The sequence below is a fragment of the Balearica regulorum genome, chromosome Z, assembly GCF_011004875.1.
Source record: "Balearica regulorum gibbericeps isolate bBalReg1 chromosome Z, bBalReg1.pri, whole genome shotgun sequence".
Lineage (NCBI taxonomy): Eukaryota > Metazoa > Chordata > Aves > Gruiformes > Gruidae > Balearica > Balearica regulorum.
Genome location: NC_046220.1, coordinates 27,611,382 through 27,631,845, shown reverse-complemented (window position 1 = coordinate 27,631,845; position 20,464 = coordinate 27,611,382). Strand labels below are relative to the sequence as shown.

At 38.4% G+C, this 20,464-nt stretch overlaps 1 long non-coding RNA gene across 1 annotated transcript in view; it reads left to right on the top strand.

Moving 5' to 3' along the window:
• The first annotated feature begins 15,769 nt into the window (after positions 1 to 15,769).
• The window catches only part of LOC142599409 (uncharacterized), a 333,928-nt gene continuing 329,233 nt past the window's right edge, over positions 15,770 to 20,464 (top strand). The window contains exon 1 of the long non-coding RNA XR_012832963.1: positions 15,770 to 15,803. This is a non-coding gene — a long non-coding RNA (uncharacterized LOC142599409). The remainder of the gene's footprint in view (positions 15,804 to 20,464) is intronic.

The window sequence follows — 20,464 nt, the reverse complement described above, 5'->3', positions numbered from 1 at the left end:
GTACCATTTATGACTTATCACCAGTGTCTTTCTTTTTTTCTGTTTGCAAAATATTACTAAGCTGAAGGGGCTTTTGTCACTTCCAATACTGATTACTGAGATGCTTCTCTCTCTCACTCTCTCTCTTATTTTTTAGAGGGAGGCTGACATACCATTTCATAGGCTTCAGTTAGAGTGAAACACTGCAGCAGGGACAGTAAATCAAATCTACACATGACTTGTTCCCTTCATTTCTTGTGCTGGCTGACAGTTCATTGACACACTGATTTTGAGTTTTGCTGCTCTCTATAAAACTTCTTTCTTCCATTACGTGTTGGTGGCTTTCTTTTGCCTGAGGATGAGCAGATGCTACACAGCCTGTTGTTTTAGATAAAGTTAGTTTCTGGGCCCCACTGACATCCTCTGTCATCCTGGAAAGGTTGTTTTTGCTCATGTTTTAGATCTAGAGTGACTGGTTCCTTATTTAACAGAGATTTTGAGAAACTTAGATTGGATGGTAGTGTACCACAGTGATAACGCTTTTCTGCTCCACAGAAACATCATACAGTGGCATGCTTTGTATCATATTAGTATAGTGATTACTGAATGATGATACTTTTCTGTGTGTTGTTAAACTGTTTAGTGGATGACATTAAGTTCCACTTTTTTCTTTTCTTCTGAGGCTTTGTGTGCCAGTTGAGTTTTTATAATTATAGATTAGGTTTCTGTTGCAAAAAGCGTATGTGTTGAAATAGAAACACTTAACAGGTAATCACCAGTTTTGATGCCTCTTCTATCTCAAAATAATAATAAAAACCCCCTCCCCCACCAGTTTTGATATGGACAAAATCTGCTTTTGACATGTAGGTTGAAGAATAATCAAAACTGAAACAACTTTATTTGTCCAATCTAACCACTTCTTCCATCCCTGTGTTTCAGTTTAACATCAGCGGATATTCTCACTCTTTCCCTTTAGTGTTTTTTGACATTTCAGAGATTCTTATGGTAGAGCAGAAATGCTTTCCAGTCTCTTCACTACAGTGGCATCAATCCTTAACAAACTGAACAGTGACAGAGAACATTTGCAGTTATTTGAAATCATCTGCTTATGCTTTTAAACTGTTAGAATGGCATTATTTGTCTTTACTAGTCAGCATTCTGCCAGGTACTTCAGACTAGTGTTCCAGAATTAACATAATCCAGGAACCATTCCTAGTCATTCGCACATGGTCACTCTGCACTGAAAGCTTTGAGAGTTTTGATAATGTGTGCATTGGATGTTATGTGCCAGTTGGCCTAAGTTCAGAGGCCAGTTATGTGCAACTTTAATTTAATTGTATTTTAACAGGTCAGTTGTATTACAAAAATAATTCTGTTAGCAGACAGAAGTCTGTGTCTTATTTCAAGGTTTAGTGTTCAAAAATTTTCCAAGTGAGTATTGCTGAAAGCCAAATAATCTCTAACTCAGAATGATATATAATATAGTGTAAAGAAGAACGTACTCAAGGAACCTCGATCGGAGGCTCTCCAGCTCTTTGGTTGGTGTTTGGTGTGGGTTTTTTGTTGTTGTTGTTATTGTGCTTTTTTGTTGTTGCTGGTTTTTTGTGTGGTGGGGTTTGTTTGGGTTTTTTGGTTTTGTTTTGTTTTGTTTGTTTTTTAAATGCAATAGACCCCAAACTCAACAGATAGTTCCTGAGAAAACAAAAGGTGGGGTGAGTCATGTAGCAAAGATAGCATGATGCCACTGCTACCCCACATTTTTCAGCCAAGCTTTTGACCTTTTGATCAAAGATATTTACTTTCCTTTTAACTGATGATGAGATAGTAACAATCTGGGGAATTAAATAGTTCTTTTTCATGGGACATATTCAGATGTCTCTGTAATATTTAGTGTTCTTCTGGCAGAACTCTACTAGAAAAAAAAGCAAACTGACCAGCAGTTTAAGAATGCTTCTAAATCTAACATCCCTTCTGAGTGTCTGGTGTTCTCTGTTTTAATGCAGGACTCACCAGGAAACAGCTGTAGTAAATATATTGAAGCTATCCTAAAACAGATTGCTTTAAAAATTGGCAACATAAATTTTTCATCTGTATGCATTTATCTTAGAAACTAGACAAATCTTTTATATCACTGACATCCTATGGCGAAGAGTTTTGTAGTCTAGTTATTTGCTGCTGTTCATCAGTTTAGAATTTGTTGCCTTTTGGATTCACGGAATCTCATGTTTTGATTCTGGCTATTTTGTCTTCTAAGTGTTACTTTTATTACTTATGTAGTACTGAATGTGTAGAAGAAATACTCTGTGCTTTGCTACAGTTTGTTCATAGCTTCCACTTTGGTTCTTCTGTGCCAACTACTTGAATAGGACTCCTAGAAGGTATTTAACAGCTGTTCTTGCTGCTGCTACTTGGCAGACTACAGATTTGACCTGTACCTTGTGAAGATAATTATGCATTGGGTTTATAAAATGGTGAGTGCTACATAAATGAGTGGGTGCTACAGCATTGCTGCATGTAATATGGTTATTAAAGTAGCTGGATTTTCTTAATGAGGTCAAAAGTCTATACAAAGGGATACCCTTATAAGAGGACAGTATAATGCTGTAATGTTTATTCCTGCAATTTAGTCAGAGAAAATGTTATGTGATGTTGTCAGCTGAACTGAATATGTGAAAGATTCATACTGCAAATTGAAGGGTTGGGCTGTAGAAGTGTAAGCTCAGTAGAGCTTCATAGATCAAATGAAGTTTGGCTGAGCATCCTAATTCTCTGAAATAATCTTTTTGCAAACTTTCTATCTTAAGAAAAAAATGACACATTTAACTGTTTGTAGGAAACTGTCACTTGCTATGCTGCTAAAAGAGACCTATTTTGCAAAACCGCATTTCCTGGAACATGTCTACCCTTTGACCAGTGTGTGTTACTAAATTAAAAATCCTGCTATTTATTATGAAAAGTAGTTACAATATGGATATCACCACACAATTAGGGTCCCTCTGTGATTCATAAAGATTTCCAGTCAAAGAATGGGAGCAATGATGTCATGTTCCAAATGTGTTTGGTAATCTCTCTACACTTAGGCTGTATTTGCATGGATGATCTAGCTGAAGGTTTTTGTGCCTTCAGCTTTGCATCTATGCCTGACCTTGTATCTGCCTCTTTTCTTGTATGGGCTTTTCTGCATGTTAGAGCCTTTTTGAAGTAGGTTTTTTAATACTAATCCTTCTGGTTTTGGTTCTATTAACTTTCTGATGAGTTAATGTACTACAACTTCTCAGATCAATGTCTAATCTGTAATGGCTGGAGTACCAGTGAGATGGTGGGAGCACACAGAAAGAAAAAAATGCAGGCTGGACAGCAAAAGCCAGCAATTAGATCAGTATAGAATGGATGCTAGAGAAGCTCAGCTTTAGATAGATAGAATACTTGACACATAAATTATTCCAGGGATTGCAATCTTGCTACCTTGCCATCTTTGATCACTTAATAACCGGTGCCTTATTAATGTAACACAAGGGAACAATCTGTATTGTATAAATCTGTTTTTATTTTTCCTTGTCCAGGAACATTAAGAAGTTGTGCCACTGTACTCATTCTTGAATAACAGTAATTTCAAATAACTTGAATTAAGAAATAAATAGAAAAAGATTATGTTATTTGTTTGAGTGAGAAATGACATAAGCAGAACCTGACAGGAAAAGGTTGGTATTCTGGCTGCCATTTTTTCCTCTCTGTAGCAGACAGGATGTGTGTGTATTTGTGTCTGTGTTTCTGTATTTGTGTGAAAGCTATTAGGTAAACATTCCGTGTTTTCCACTGGAGACTTTCAAAGGGAAAACAAACCACTGATCTTTGGGAACTAGTTTATCAAACTCTGCTATCTGTAATGCCTGATAGGTTGCTTGGCAGAGTGGAGTTTACAATTTTATCTGAAGGAAGCACAGAAACAAATGTTAGGAAATTTGGTTCTACTCCAGGCTATTTTTCAAACCTATTGTGTGACCTGGCAAATACACCACTTTACCTTTTTATGACTCCCTAATCCTTTGCCTATCAGACCTTTATTATTTTTGGAGTGATCACAGTGGAGTAGTACCTTGTACATTTCCTTAAAGTCTATGGACCCTTCTTCCCATGGATAACTGTTATCCACATAAAGATTCCTTAGTTAACTTTCCTTGCCTTGAGCTCTTAAAGCCAAGTTGAGAGATTTCCTGTTGCTGTTCAGAGACATGATTCGAGTCTGCCACATATGTGCCCTGCTGCCACCCGGGGATCTGCAGAGGTTAATTTAGGTTGTAAACTGAAGACAGTGTAATTGCATAGGACTAACTTTACAGAAAGAATGAGAGTAATAGAGTTATCGTTTGTGCTCCCAGCTCGAATATAAATTTAAGACCAATTAAGTAGTGGCATAAATGAATCTTTGTCATTGCTGCAGCAATGGACTTGCCATTCTGTTCTAACTGAACAACTCTTGTTTAAGTATGACATTATCATCATGGTACTGTAATATCTGAGGATGTGAGCAAACTCAAAATTAGAAAAAACCTTTTTTTTTTTTTTTTTTAAACTCAGTTTAATCAGGCAGCAACCCGAGAAAGGAAAGTGCTGACAGAACTCTGACTGTGCTTATGTATATTGGTTTAATATAGAAAGGGAGTTACTGCTTGAAGATATGTAGAACATACTGTGCATTACTAGTGGAAAACACTAAATCTTACTTAGGTCTTCTCTGAACCAGTGCATCTGTTCTTCTTTACAGCAAAAATAGCAGATCTTGTTTTCCCAGGGCTTCTCATCCAGGACTGGCACTGAGTTAGTAAAGGAAAGATCTTGTGCACTTTTCTCTGATCTCGCAGAGTCATTGTCTTGGTACTGAGTAACTTTGATTAGAACAGTACATCAACGGATTCCAATCCAGATCATGTTATCTGTACCTCTAGTGGCAGGACAAGTGTCTTTTCTAAAAAAGACCTTTTTTGCATGCAATTTGGATGTATCTTTTTGTTAGCAAGGGTTCTAGATGACGCTGGCCAATGCATGAGAAAGACCATTTTTAGAGCTCCTTTCTTTAGTATCATCTCACATTGTTAGAAAATGAGGATTGGTATGTGCATAGGACTAAAAGATACGTGCATAGAGCATCTGCTAATTACAGTTCTCTTACGTAGAAAAAGTCCTTAATTGTGCCTTAATACTTTACGAGAAAAGAATAGTTTCATATTTGGAATATTTCAATCCTTTATCTAGGGTATGTATGAGATGAGGCAGTGATACGTGAAGCAATTAACTTTTGGTCAGGATCTGTTGTCATCATAGCAGTCAAAATATTGACGAAATCCAGAAAAAATAAAACATTTTATATAACCTTAGTCAAACTTAAAAAGATAGAGAAGGATACCTAGCAACTTCTGTCTTGTTGACATTGAACATGAGAAGGAGGTGGAGGATTAGTAAAGGAAGTGGATGGGGCACTTTCTCTGGAGAAAGTGACATGAATTCATAAGGGATTTCCCTGCTGCTAAATCTGTTGGTTTTGTTAGATAATTTGGGTAAAACCTCGAACCCATTGTTTTTCTCAGACTAATGTCAGCTGAATTTTCTCAGGAAAAATAATTTTCTGGATTTGATAAAATCTACTATGTAGTTTAACATTTTCCACTAAAATAATTCACAGATTGTGATTTTTTTAAGCATTTACAAAAAAAAAAAAAAAAAAGTAAATGTTTTTGCAAGAAACAGAGATTGTTTTAAATAAGAGAATTTTTTAATCAGTTTCTCTGACTAGAGGTTTCTTAGTTTTAAAGTTTCAAAGCGATGTCCAGCAAAGTCCAGGAAGGTTTTTGAATAACCCTTTATACTAGGCAAAATGCCAGGCAGCCTTTGCTCTAATTGTACTGGCTTTTGTTATAGTGATTTACACTCTGTATTCTCAAGGGAATGGATAATACAAAGCTATGTCATTTGTTAAAATCTGTCATAGGTCATTAGTGTTTCATCTAGTAGTTGATCAGTGACCTAATGTGGTTGGGTTGACCTTGGCTAACTGCCAGACTCCCCACCACTCTATCTCACTCCACCTCCTTAGTGAGACGGGGGAGAAAAAAAGGTGGAAACATCACTTACCATTGCTATTGGGCACAACAGACTCGACTTCGGGGAAAATTAATTTACTTTATTGCCAATTAAAAATAGAGAAGGATGGTAAGAAACAAAGACTCATCCCTGGAAGTGTTTAAGGCCAGGTTGGATGAGTCTTTGGGCAATGTGGTCTAGTGGAGGATGTCCCTGCCCACAGGAGGGGGGTTGGAAGTAGATGATCTTTAAGGTCCCTTCCAACCCAAACCATTCTATGAAAGACAAAACGTAAAATACCTTCCCTCCTGCCCCCACACTTCTTCCCAGGCTCAACTTCACTCCTTCCTTACTGACTCCTCCACCTCCTTCCCCCAAGCAGTGCAGGGGGGTGTGGGGGGTTGGGGGATGGGGGTACGGGGGGTCGCAGTCAGTCCATAACAGTTCCTCTCTGATGCTGCTTCCTCCTCACACTTTTTCCCTACTCAAATGTGGGGTACCTCCCATGGGATACAGTCCTTCAAGAACTCTTCCAGTGTGGGTCCTTTCCATAGGGTGCAGTCCTTCAGGACCAGACTGCTCCAACCTGAGTTCCCCACGGGCCACAGTTCCTGCCAGAAGCCTGCTCCTGCATGGGCTCTCCACAGGCTGCAACTTCCTTCAAGGCATATCCACCTACTCTGTCATGGGCTCCTCCACAGGTGCAGTGTGGATATCTATTGCAGTGTAGTCCTCTATGTTCAGGGACTTGCTTTACCATGGTCTTCTCCATTGGCTGCAGGTGAATCTGTGTTCCGGTGCCTGGAGAACCTGCTCCTCCTTATTCACCAACCCTGGTGTCTACAGTACTGCTTCTCACACCTTTTTTCCTCATTCCTCTCTCTCTCACACTGCTGTGCAGCATTTTTATGCTTTTTTAAAAATAGGCTTTCTCATAACTAGGCTGCAGGACTCAGCTGTGCCCAGTGGTGGATCTGTTGGAACTGGTGGGAACCAGCTGTGTCTGGCATGGGTCAGCCCTGGCCTCTCCCCCACTGGCAGCACCTGGGCATGTCAACCCAATACAGCTAAATAATGTGGGTTTCTGAACAAGCAGTTAGCAATAGAGATAACCTCGGCAACTAGCATTAGTGAGCCTTTTTACAGGTAGTTTTAGTGGAAAAGTCAAGGACTGAATGGGAAATGGATAGTGATTTACCTATCTGTCCTTAAACTCAGTCCTGCATGTAATTTCTGTTCACCAGTGAAAACTGTTGGTAAAGCAGTGTACAGGCAAGGGCAATACCAGAGTCTTGTATTAGCTTGCTCCCTGGGGAAAAATGGTCATTTCAGTCATTAAGGTTCTTCACATGACAAGTCATATAAAACAGTAACATCTGTTAGGTTATTATGTTGTTCTCAAGGCAAATTTGCATCTTGTTCCCTCTAAGGCTGAAAATAAGCTGTTTGAAAGTTGAACCTTCTAGCCTAAGCTAGTCATCTTGCTGTGGTCACTAGAAAAAAACCAGTCACCTCCAAGAGTATTTAATTCTATCTGCAGGTAGAAATCTGAGAGGTGAGATGGAGGGTAGATGATTCATTTAGATTATAGCCACTTCTTGATGGCTAAAGTAAGGTGTGACAAAACTTGTACTGAACTGCCATTGTATTAGTTTTGGGTTTGGAATAAGCCAGATGCACAGAGTTCATATGTTGTTATGATATTTAAGAACTCTCTGAGAGAAAGACTTTTTCTGAAGACTGTGGCAATGTTGAAGACATGGATATGTCCTTCAGGACCTTAGCTAGAGTCCCAGATACTATGACAAATGCCTCTTCACGTTGGTGTGTTTTGTTGTTGTGGTGGGTTTTTTTGTCATAGTATCTAATATTTCAGTATTTTTCCTTTCTTTCTATATCAAATGTTCATTCCTCCACAAGCAACTTTCTGTGAATCTGATTCCAAGGTCCCTCAAATCAGTACACTGTCTGAATTTCTGGTTTCTTTCAGTTTTTCCAGTCATGTAGTGAAGTCCCAGATAAACTTTCTAAATGTTTCTACCATTTCAGCACTTGGAGAGTAATCAAAATGTTATGCCTTTCCTGGTACAGATTAATGTCAATGTAAAAAACACTAAGCCCCACACTGCTTCTTTTAAGTTTCTTTGTGCTTTGATTAATTTTAAAAATAAGACCCCACACTTGGCATATAGAAAGTTTGTCACCTGCATAGCCACATTGCAGACATCAGTATACGGTTCCGGGGGCATCATGGTCAGCATTTGTAAGAATTTCACTTATGTTTGATGCTGGGGCTTTGTGTCCTTAAAGATTGTGCCTTATTGTTGCTACCATTCCTCATGTATTCCCCAATTAATTTCTGTAATAAAATGTTGAAGCACATTTTATTAAAGTTATCTAGCTACGCTAACTGGCTATAAAAGCCTATGATTAATACTGTAAAAAACATACAGTTTTATTATTAAATTTTACTTTTAACGCAGTTTAACAGCATCCACAATACTTAGGACTGCTTTTGTGTGAAGCAGTGAGCACAGATAAGCCAGACTGGCATTATTTAATTTATAATGTGATACCAAGGTGCTTTTGAGCAATTTTTCATGCTGTAGAGAGTAGAGTCCAAGATTCATATAATGTAATGTAGGTGTTTACAGGGTTAACTTAGTGTGATCTTTCAAGTAGTTTAATACCATGTACAATAAGAGAGAGAGAGGGTGTGTGTTTCTATTTGAAAGTGTGTGTGTGAAAATAAGCTATAAGTGGTAATTTGCCAGGACTTATAGAGAGGAACAACATAAATTAGCTTCTAGAGCAGAATGTGCCATAGCAGAGGTGAATAATAAATCAGATTCTTAGCTTTTTCTCTATAGAAGAAACTATTGCAAAAAGGTAATGTTTGATTCTTTACTGTTACAAATATCTAAGTTTCGGATTCTGAAAAAAATTTTGCAAAATCCTATTACTTTCATTAGTTTAGCAGTTACAAGACATGCATAATAAAATATAGTCAAATTTGAATCAAAGCCAGGATAAACTAGATATTTACTGAGTGGGGAAAGTATTTTACAGTAGAAAAAATGAAAATACACTAAAAATAATTCAAAACATAAGGATGCTTTACTCACAAACCCCACATTTTGCACCTTATTAGACTCAAAAGGGAGAGAGAACACATTTGTAACCCCTAACCCCTTCTCTTCTGTGTAAGGCTCTTATAAATAAGCAACATATTTATCATGTGATTTAAGCATTTCCACTTCTCATGGGAATATCTGAGCAATGTATGATACTGCTTAAATACTGAAGCAATACCTATCCAGATAACTACCAAAAGTTTTTCAGCTTAAAAATTCAACTGCATATTCATGGATAATCTTCTGTAGTACTTTTTCTCAGTTCTGCTTTTTTATATACTCCACAAAATTTTTGGTGCTAAGCAACAAATAGTTGGTTTTGTTTTGTTTTGCTGCATGAAGCTTGTTAGAATGCATTTGCCTCCTTATAGTGCAAATATGTGTGTATAGGAAAGGTGTGAGAATAAGGGAAAGTGTGAGTGTTGAAATCACGGTGAAGTTGTGATCTTCTGAGTCACACTGTTCAGCTTTTTTTTTACTGCAGGTTAAGTAAAGGCAGAAAATATTGCCCAGAATTTAAATTCTATGAAAATGAATAGCCTGATATTGAAGGTAAGAAATCAGATCTCAAAAAATCTTGAACACAAGGAAACAACTATTTCTTTCAGATGAAGCTAACACTAAATTTCAATTTCCAGTGCAAAAAAGAACCCTTGTTATTTCAGTAAAGGAAATACAGCTAGTCTTTAGAAGAATTAGGTGGTCTGTCTATCCTAACTTTTGGTGATCTAGAAACATTCCCTATAACATTCCCTATAGCACTGTGACATCCACAGGGATATGACTACAATATACCCTGTTATGCTTTTTCCTCTGCAGTGCAGAGTGTATAGCCACTGCTGTGATAAGCCTGGTTGCTCTCAAAGAACAATTTTAAAAACAATGCATTCATAGTCAGCTAGGACCTTAAATTAACACAGAAAGATGTGGGAACCATGGAAGAATGAGCTGCTGTAAAATGGTTCTGCAAAGTGAAGAAAACTGATAAAAGGCAACATAATTAACATTGTCAGAATGGCATAGGAGGTATCCTGTTTTACAACTTCTAACTTAGTTTAGTTCCATACACCTATTCAAACTAACTGGATGAATTATCCCAGATAGGGTACAGGTAAATAAACTGAACTTACTGTGAGAAAGCCACATGGCCAGCTTGGTATCAATCATCAGACCATTTTAGATGCTCTTTGCTGAAGGGAAGATGAGTAAAAGAATAAAGTCTTATAGTAGTCCCAAAAAGAAAGACTACATACTAGTTCTGACACTACTGTGATTAGCTCACCTTCAGTGAACTCAGTTGAACTATGCTTATTTGCTGCAGCCTGGGGTCTTGTCCTTAATATCAGTTATGAAACTGAGACAGAAATCAAGGATGTTATCAAATGATAATTTCACCTGTGAAACAGCCCTGTGATCTGGAACTTGAAAATATCTGAAAAGGAAGTTGTCGTGGTTTTACCCCAGCCGACAGCTGAGTGCCACACAGCCGCTCGTTCACTCCCCCCCATCAGGATGGGGGAGAGAATTGGAAAAGTTAAAGTGAGAAAACTCCTGGGTTGAGATAAAGACAGTTTAATAGGTAAAGCAAAAGCTGCGTACACAAGCAAAGCAAGGAATTCATTCACCACTTCCCGTGGGCTGGCAGGTGTTCAGCCATCTCCAGGAAAGCAGGGCTCTGTCACACGTAACGGTTACTTGGGAAGACAAACGCCATCGCTCTGAACGCTGCTGCACCCCTCCTATCTTCCCCCAAGCTCCTAATAAACTTAGCATGACATCATATAGTATGGAATATCCCTTTGGTCAGTTTGGGTCACCTGTCCTGTCTGTGTCTCCTCCCAACTTCTTGTGCACCCCCAGCCATCCCGCTGGCAGGGCAGTGCAAGAAGCAGAAAAGGCCTTGGCCCCATGTAAACACTGCTCAATAATAAGTCCATAGAACAAAAACATCTCTATATTATCAATACTGTCTCCAGCACAAATCCAAAACATATCCCCACACTAGCTACTATGAAGAAAATCAATCCTCGCAGCTTAAACCAGAACAGAAGGCTGAGAGGAACAAATGATGAACCAGGTTGAACAAATAATTTAATTATGTCACCAAACATTCAGCAAAATTAAACTCAGATTTTCAAAGTAGATCTAACATTCATCCAAATAACATTTACCGCTCCAAATAACTTTCACTTGGCAGATTTCAGGAGGATGGACTTTTTGAAACATTTTCCTTATTTTCAAATTCATTAATTCACTTTCCCTTTTTCATCGAACTAAGAGGAATGCTGGACTAGTAGGGCTATAAGGCTTTTTGGAAATGGCTGTTGCTAATTTCCCAAAGTATCCTTCAGGTGCCTGAGTGAACAATGCTGGCATCTGTATACTGTGAGGTGGCATTGAATATAACTGTGCTTTTCTGATCAAATAATTGACAACTTAGGCATTTGTGGTTACTTTACTTGTCCTTGAAATTCTGTAAGGACTTTTTTGTTTGTTTGTTTGTTTTGGTTTGGTTGGGGTTTTTTTATGAGAGAGTTTTTTTGTTTGTTTTGGTGCTATTGTTTGTTTTTTTTCTTATATATGCCAACATGGAATATAAAGCATGAAAAAAAATCAGGAAAATCAGATTGCATAGCAACACCACTAACAGATATCACTACGAAATATAGTCTTTTACGTCTCTTTTACATCTTCATGACCTGTCGCGTGAAAGGGTACAAGTCTGATATGTGGCTGAGGAAGGCCCTCCCATTGAGTCACGAGGTTCAGAAAGGACCCCCTTGCTTTCTAAACTCCTTCTCAGAGAGGAGCCTAGGTGCGGCTAGGTTCAGTCTTAGTCCCAGACTTGGTCAACGGTTTATGTCTAAAGGGTCATGTGTGTAGCCACTTATCAGAGTCAACGTTTGCCTGTCAGAGCCCCACTAAGGACTTTCACTGAAACCATTTCACAAAGTTGAAAAGAGAAATATGTAATTTATTGGAGCGACAGATATAAAAGTTTGGAATTGCCGTTGATAAATGCACTAACTGGAACAATTTTGAACTCAAGTTAATAGTTCAGCGCTTTTGTTAATGATAGTTTTCCCGGGGTAACATCCGACATAATTGGAGGCGCAAGTCTTACCAAAGAGGCGTCCCTGCTTGGGGAGGAGAGAGGTCCAGGCCTGTCGACCCATCTGGATAGTTGGAGTTCTCATCTTCAAAAAAGAGGATTCTAAATGCCAGATTTATACTTTTGGTGAGGTGGGACTAAGTCAGGTATTGTGTGTTGCTGGCCCTTAACAAGGCTTGTTGTGCAGTTGATCGGGGCTGGGGGGCGGGAAGTGGCGGAGAACAAAGACATTCAGTGTAGAGGAGCGGTGGTCTGTTTAGTTTTACCAAAGTAATGTCAAGCTGTGAAGGCTCCCCCTCACCCCAGGCATCACTTAGTTGATTAAGGAGCAGACCCGTCAGGCGCTGCATCTTGTTAAGATGAACAAATTGCTCATCTCCTGCCCCTGTTCAGGTCCAGTGCTTATCAGTGCAAGATAACCAAGTTGCTCAATACCTGCTCTAGCCCAATCTGGACTCCCCCAGGGCCCCTTCTGCTGGCTCATAATGGCCCTGTATTCGGCACCAACAAGCCTGGACAAGTCCGGCATCCCACATGACCGGATGTTCTGTTTGGGTGTGTTAGTGAGTGGACCTTTTAAATTATACTTCAATAGTTTGACTTTGAGGTTGTTCTCTCAGTTTTGCACCAAAAAGAAGAAAGTTCTGTTTAGTAAGTGTCTTATCTGCATGCATGTCACAAATAGCAGCTCAGAAGATATTTAGTGAGATATTTAGTATTTCAGATCTAGCTATCCTTTGCAGCAATCACTGCCTTTGTCATGTTGTATTATAGTAAAAGGCAGCTGGAAAGAACTATATGTCTGGTTTAAACTATGTGAGTTGATTTTGGAATTCTAGGAACTGATCAGGAAGTGTTTTTTTTTCCCAATATTTGATTCATGGTTCAATATGTTTCTGCATTATTTGATTGTTGCATGCTCATTGAAGAGCTTACAGGCTGAGAGTTTGCCTGATACAGAGCAAGTGAAAAGAATTCACAGTAAAACTGAAGCAAACACTGCTAGTATTATGCAGATAAGCCTCCTTTAACTTGCATTAGATCACACATCATTCATCAGTACAAGAGTTCTGTACAGCTGTGGAAAGGCTTTATCAAAAAGAATATGAAAAGCAGCAATGAAGGTCAATATCAACTGCTAACTTTCTTTGCCTATAGATTGATTCCGGCCTTAGATATGCATGGTTGAAAGCTCTTGCAATCTCACATACAGTACAGGCTTTCATCCTAAGCTTATTGAAGCACCATAAATGTTTGAAGTCTAAATATAACATATCAGAAGCTCTATGTACTGGTCACATTTTGCCATTAGAGTTAAAAGGACAGGGTGCCTGGTTAAATGTGACTGGATACAAACAAATGAGCCTACTATTTATGTAATACTCTTGAAGAGGTGAACTGGCACACACATGAATTATTGGATAAATGTTTATCAACATATCAATGGTGATTATAGCAAAACTTGACTATTGCCAACACCCGCTACCGACAGTGCACAAACAGCTTGGTAGGCTCTGCAATATGATGGTCTGTAAGCATGTTATCCACTAAATTCAAGTTCTCCTCCAAACACTGTTTCCTTTTACATTTGCTGTTACCTTTGTAGCTTTATCTTTTTTTGTTTAGTGCATATAGAGATGGAATATAAGGAAAATTTGCATGAAGAGACAGCTGAACTTTGTAGCTGTTCTTATTGTCTGTGATCCCAGTAGTTTGGTTTGTAAAACATTGTTTTATCTTTTTCTTTTTCTACGTTTTACTTCCATATCCCATACAGTTATTGCTTCTCAGGTAGAATAAAAGGGAAGACCAATTAGTAGGCCATTCCACACTGAAGAGCAAATTCAGTCTTGATATGTGGGAGTGCAGTCTCATTTCCTTTGATTTCAGTAGGAGTTCTGTTGAGTTTATTGCCCTTCTTTTTATCCAGGAAGACTGGAGGACATCTTACTAGCTGTTCAACAACTTAATCTAATATTTTTGAATATTGAAAAGATGGCATTGCTCTCCACTTTATTTTCACTTTCCTTCCAGGATGAGTTAATGTAGACAATATAAATGACCAGGTCTGTATAAATTATAATTCTCCCCTTCCTGTTCAAAGAAAAATGAGTGTTTAGCAGAGGGAATGGTGAATTACAGGTGCCAAGTCAATAAAAGTCTTGTTGTTTTACCTCTTTAGCTATGATTTAGTGTTCCCATAAAGCCCTGATTTCTGGTGTTTGAGAGTGAATGGTAAGGAAATAAGGATTTAGAATCTTTTAAAACCAGGATGAGCTTTTGTATCTTACTTTCTGCACCAAACCAGTTATGGATTAGGCAAAACATTTACTGTGAGTGAAATCTGACTATTAATAACCAATAAGCATAATTAAAAATATAAAGATATGCTCGGAACATAGTTATTTTATTAGAAAATAAAAATTACCTCATTTTATAATACATTAGAAATAATGTCAGAAATTAATAATAAATTCTAATATTTTCCAATTTTCTAACTTATATTTAAGCACAAACCACTTTCTGTAAAATCTAATCTCTAGCTTATTTTAGAGCATATTTTCTCATCAGAGCATACTAGCTATACATTATTGCCTCTATATTAATTTATATAGCAGTCTAATTTATTATGTTGTCAAGGAATTATGCATGTGTACATCAAAGCTCACAGACAGTGTGAAGAGCAACTGGAAAGTATTTCTACAAAATTGGGTCTGCTTATTTATTTTCTGTCTTTTGGGAATCCAGTCACAATTTTAAACACAGCAATCAATTAAAAAAGAAAAAAAGTTTTGAAAAATGGATATAGATACATGTGCTTGAGATGTGATAATTATGACTTGGTCTACTGTTCTCTGATGTTTCCCACTGCGTTGCATCTATCATCTGTAGTGTGTGGTGGGTTGACCCTGGCTGGGGGCCAGGTGCCCACCAGAGCCGCACCATCACTCCCCTCCTTCTCTAGACAGGGGAGAAAAAGTATAATGAAAAGCTTGTGGGTTGAGATAAGGACAGGGAGAGATCACTAGTTATCATCATGAGCAAAACAGACTGAACTGAAAGAGAAAAATGATCTGATTTATTACCAAGCAAAACAGAGTAGGGGAATGAGAAATAAAATTACATCTTAAAACACCTCCCCCCACCCCTCCCATCTTCCTGGGCTCAACTTCACTCCTAGCTTCGACCTCCGCCCCCTCAGCGGCACAGGGGGACGGGAATGGGGGTTATGGTCAGTTCATCATAACGTTGTTTCTGCCACTTCTTCATCCTCAGGGGAAGGACTCCTCTCATCGTTCCCATGCTCCAGCATGGAGTCCCTCTCACGGGAGACAGTCCTTCATGAACTTCTCCAACGTGAGTCTCTCCCACGGGCTACAGTCATTCATGAACTGCTCCAGCGTGGGTCCCTTCCATGGGGTGCAGACCTTCAGGAGCAAACTGCTCCGGCGTGGGGTCCCCCATGGGGTCACAAGTCCTGTCAGCAAACCTGCCCTGGCGTGGGCTCCTCTCTCCACAGATCCACAGGTCCTGCCAGGAGCTTGCTCCAGTGTGGGCTTCCCACAGGGTCACAGCCTCCTTCAGGTGCCTCCACCTGCTCCAGCGTTGGGTCCTCTATGAGCTACAGGTGGAATCTCTACACCCCCTCATCCTTCCTGCATGGGCTGCAGGGGGACAGCCTGCTTCACCATGGTCTTCACCACGGGCTGCAGGGGGATCTCTGCTTCGGCACCTGGAGCACCTCCTCCCCCTCCTTCTGCACTGACCTTGGTGTCTGCAGAGTTTCTTACATCTTCTCACTCCTCTCTCTGGCTGCAAAAGCTCTCCCTAACTGTTTTTTTTTCCTTCTTAAATATGCTATCACAGAGGCACTGATTGGCTTGGCCTTGGCCAGCGGCGGGTCCATCTTGGAGCCGGCTGGCATTGGCTCTGTCAGATACAGAGGAAGCTTCTAGCAGCTTCTCACAGAAGCCACCCCTGTAGCTCCCCCCTGCTACCAAAACCTCGCCACGCAAACCCAACACATTTGGGTGTCTAGTTGGGGGGTTTTCGTGTCATTTGTGTGTCTAGTTTGCGATGCCTCTAAGCAATACTGCAGACTCAAAAGTTCTCTTTTTTAACTTCTCACTCTATTGTTCCCTTTTGCTTTTGCTCTTTCATGCTGTCACTCTGCCTCTCTATTCTGTCTCACTCTTGTCCGCACTCTTTCTCCTTCTCATTCTTGTTCACTTGGTCTGTCCATCTTTCTCTTTTTCTTTTTCTCTGTCTTCTTTAAAAAGACCCTAAGCACATGTATACGCATGCAAGTACTCCTCCTCCTGAATCTTCCAGCACACTCATTGTTTATGTTGCCACCAGATTTAGAATTTTATGTTGTTTATTGGCTTCCAACACTATATCAACCACTGAAAATAACAACATGCCTGGGAATCGAATTGCAGGAGTATCTTGACCTTCATAAAATAAAATTAGCAGTGGAGTTTTTCTGGAGTCAAAAGGAGCATATATGGAGGAGGGCTGCAAATTAGTCATTAAGATGCCAAGTGAATACCATGGTCTCACAACAGGCTAAAAAGAGATACTTTTCCTCTCATTGTACTGATTTAGTTGCTTAATAAGTAATGTTAAATTGTGGAGATTCAAAGAAAAATAAAGACATCTTAGTAATGTCAATTTTCATCTCTATGTGATTAAATGCAGTTGATCAATATTTTATAGTTTTAAATAAAGTAAGTAGGGTCAGCTCTTGTGTGTTTCCAATTCAGTTAAACCTCATTGATTTCAGATTAAAATTTGGTATTTAGTCACATCAGTGAATTTTCGTTGTGTCTGCTTGGTCATCTGAAGTCTATAAAGCATAAGTTGAGGAATGTAATAAATCTTTAAGGGTTTCTACTGAATGTGGGAATGCTAGTCTTCAGAAACATTTCTCACTGGAATTTTGACACTGTAAGGTCTGTGGGTAAATGAAATATTTTTGTTCACTTTGTTCTTGCTTGAATACTTACCAAGTGTTCAATCAGAGTTCCTGAAGGTAGGGTTTCAATTAGTTTCCCGTTGCCTGAACCTGCCTTGCTGATCAGCTCCAGTATGTTGTTTGGCATAATTATAAAACTTTCCTAAGAAACAATGTGCTTCTTTGTGGTGTGCCAACATGCAAATCCCAAAGGGCACATATTCTAAATAAATAAGTCTTTGCAATACAAGACTAAAAAATGCATTCTGGCGGGAAAACTTCACTTTTCAAGGGTAGAAGTTTAGCACACGAATGAAACTTTGATAGCCCTCCATTAACAGGCTTGGTATGCACTCGTACCAATAACCAGTTACACATATATAGATCACCATGTGGGCACCATCACATGAGCGGGGGTAGGTGGTGTTTCGATACCTATCGGTGGCTGTTACTAACTAATGAAAATTGAAGAGTAATTGCCAGAAGATGATGACTTGGCAAATCAGCAAGATACTCAAGCAAAGTTGACCTATATAGCAGTAAGTAATCCCATCAAAATTCAAACATCTGAGAATCAGAAAAATAAACTCAGTAGAAGCAGGGAAATGGTTCCCATGGGGTCAGGGGATGGAAGGAAATAATCCACAAAAGCCAAAGAGTGGAAATTTTAAAGAAGATCTGTGAGAACTATTTGTGTCCCATACTGTAAAAATGTCAAGCCAGAGACACTATACTAGCTTATCAAAAGCTCACATACTGATGAAATGATCCAGAACAGTACATATCCAACAGTGACAGGATTACAAAATACATTAAGGAAATATATACCGGAGGACTGGCAACATCATGGGCTGGGCATTTTTGTTTGTTTGAATTAACACCTAATAAAAGATGGAATATTTTGCTTATTCCGTTTCCTTTTTTTTTCTTTCTTTTATTTATTTATTTTTTTTTACTTCTGCCTCATCACAAAATTAATAATCTATTTTTTCCCTGTGTGTTCTTCTCATCCTGATCCTAGAGCTACCAGGAAAATAATCCTTAAGTGACCACAGTTAAATATGTATAGAAGTAGGAAAAAGCAATGGCTAACAAATCCCCCCAAATAAACAAACCCACAAAACACACTAAACCACAAAATAACACATGCACAGAGAAGAAAATAGCTGCAATTCAAATTCAGTCATTTTAGGGCACAGCTTCCTGTTGAACAAAGACTCATGATTTTTTGTTTCTTACAGGAATTGTTCATGTCCAGTGTATGGGTCAGCTATAGTTAAATATTATTTAAATAGTATTTAATGTTTATCTAAGTTTGCGATACTTATAATGAAGGCTTCCAGCTTTGCTGAGAGAAGGAATAGATTAAACAGAATACTGAGAGAAACTGAGAGTGTGGCAGACCCTCCACTGTTCACCTCAAGAAGTTGCAAGTAGAAAATGTGCTCAACTTTAAATGAATGATCAGAGAACCCGCTGATCACCATAATGCAGGACCTGTAAAAGTAACCTATGAAAATAAAAAAAAATAAAATTGAATAGACTTTAATCAAAACACGATATATATAGAACAGTTTCCCTCTCAATATTACTCACATGTGTGTACACATCTACCAGATATGGAATATATAGGAGAGATGTAATACAGGAGTGTTGGTGTGGAGTATTCAAGACTATGTAGCATATTGGAGCGTCAATGAAATTGTGGTTGCGCACAGTAAAAATTACTTCTTTCAGTAAAATTGTCTTTTGTTTATCTTGCCCCATATCCGAAGAAGTCTTTGGAAAATGGAGAGAATACATAGATAGTGGGATTGTTGTTCTTGGGAAAAAAATGTAGATTGTTGCGTTGTAAGTTTAAGGGCCCCAGTTAGTTCTAGGCCACACTTGAAAGATGGTGGAAAGACTCATGCCCATCTCTAAGTTTTACTTAGATTTGCTGACAGTATGCTGTTCTAGTCATATAAAAGTTATTTATACTTCTAGTCGTATAAATGTTACTTATAATTTGAAGTAACTGAATAATTATTATAGAAAATCATATTCCTTATGAATTCTAATAATGAATAAAATGTGTTGTTATGAACACAACTTTTGTGTTTGGGTGCAGAGTCCGAAACATGCAGTCATGGAGTTAAAGCTAACAGTATTGCGGTAAAGGAAGTTTGATAACAGCTCATTTTAGATGAGAACAGACTTGGCAGACTTTAAGCATGTGGCAGGATCAGGAAGCATATAGCTTTAATAATGTGTGAATCACAAGTTTGCAAACTTTAAACTACATTCATTTTATGTCCATTAGACACTAAAATTTTAATCACGAATGATGAAGTTTTTTACATTGCAGAAGAGGACTGCCTGCAATTTTGCTGTGGCTATATCTTTGGGTTATATAGCACTTGTTATTTTTTAAAATTGATAACATGGCAGTATTATTCTTTTCCTCTTTGTTTGCAAACATTGTACTTGTGATGTTCCATATGTGTCTTAGTACAATGGAAGAATCAAATTAGCACATTTTAAAATTGTTAATCTGTAAATGAAAGAAATATGTTTGAGTGAAAATAATTCTCATAATACTTATCATAGCATTTCAGGGTGTGGGGGTGTGTGTTGTTTTTTTAACACAGAAATCCAAATTTCTGTAAATAGTGCTTTTAATACTTTCTCATGTCTAGTCATGTAGCATATGTAGCCAACTATTTTCTATCCCTTGCTCTGTTCAGACTCTCTCCCCCGATGCCCAAGTGTCAAATTATCCACTTAGTTCCATGGCTGGTTCAGTAACAAAAAGCACAGCCATGTTTCTAAGAAAAGCAAAGAAGCAGAGAAGAGAGATGTGCATATAAATACATTCTTTACAAGTAAAGTCATTTAGGAGGACTGAGAGGGAAGAAGCATTTCCACAGCTTGAAAGGAGTGTTTTAGAGGTGAAACTCTCTGCTAAATTTAAAAGGAAAAAAGAAAAATAGTTACAAGATACTGGCTAGACTCCAGAAATGTGATTTAATCATTGAAAAGCTCACCAGTTCCTCAGTACCAAGAATGCTCTAAACAGTATCTTTGTATTAGGTTGCTTTTAAGCAGAACAATGTTAGCTTGGAAAAACACCTGAGTCAATATAGATGCCTGCATCTCAAATTCAAAGTTCTCATATATCATTATCTATACCAACACCTGCATTTGAAAACATTTCCTTCAAAT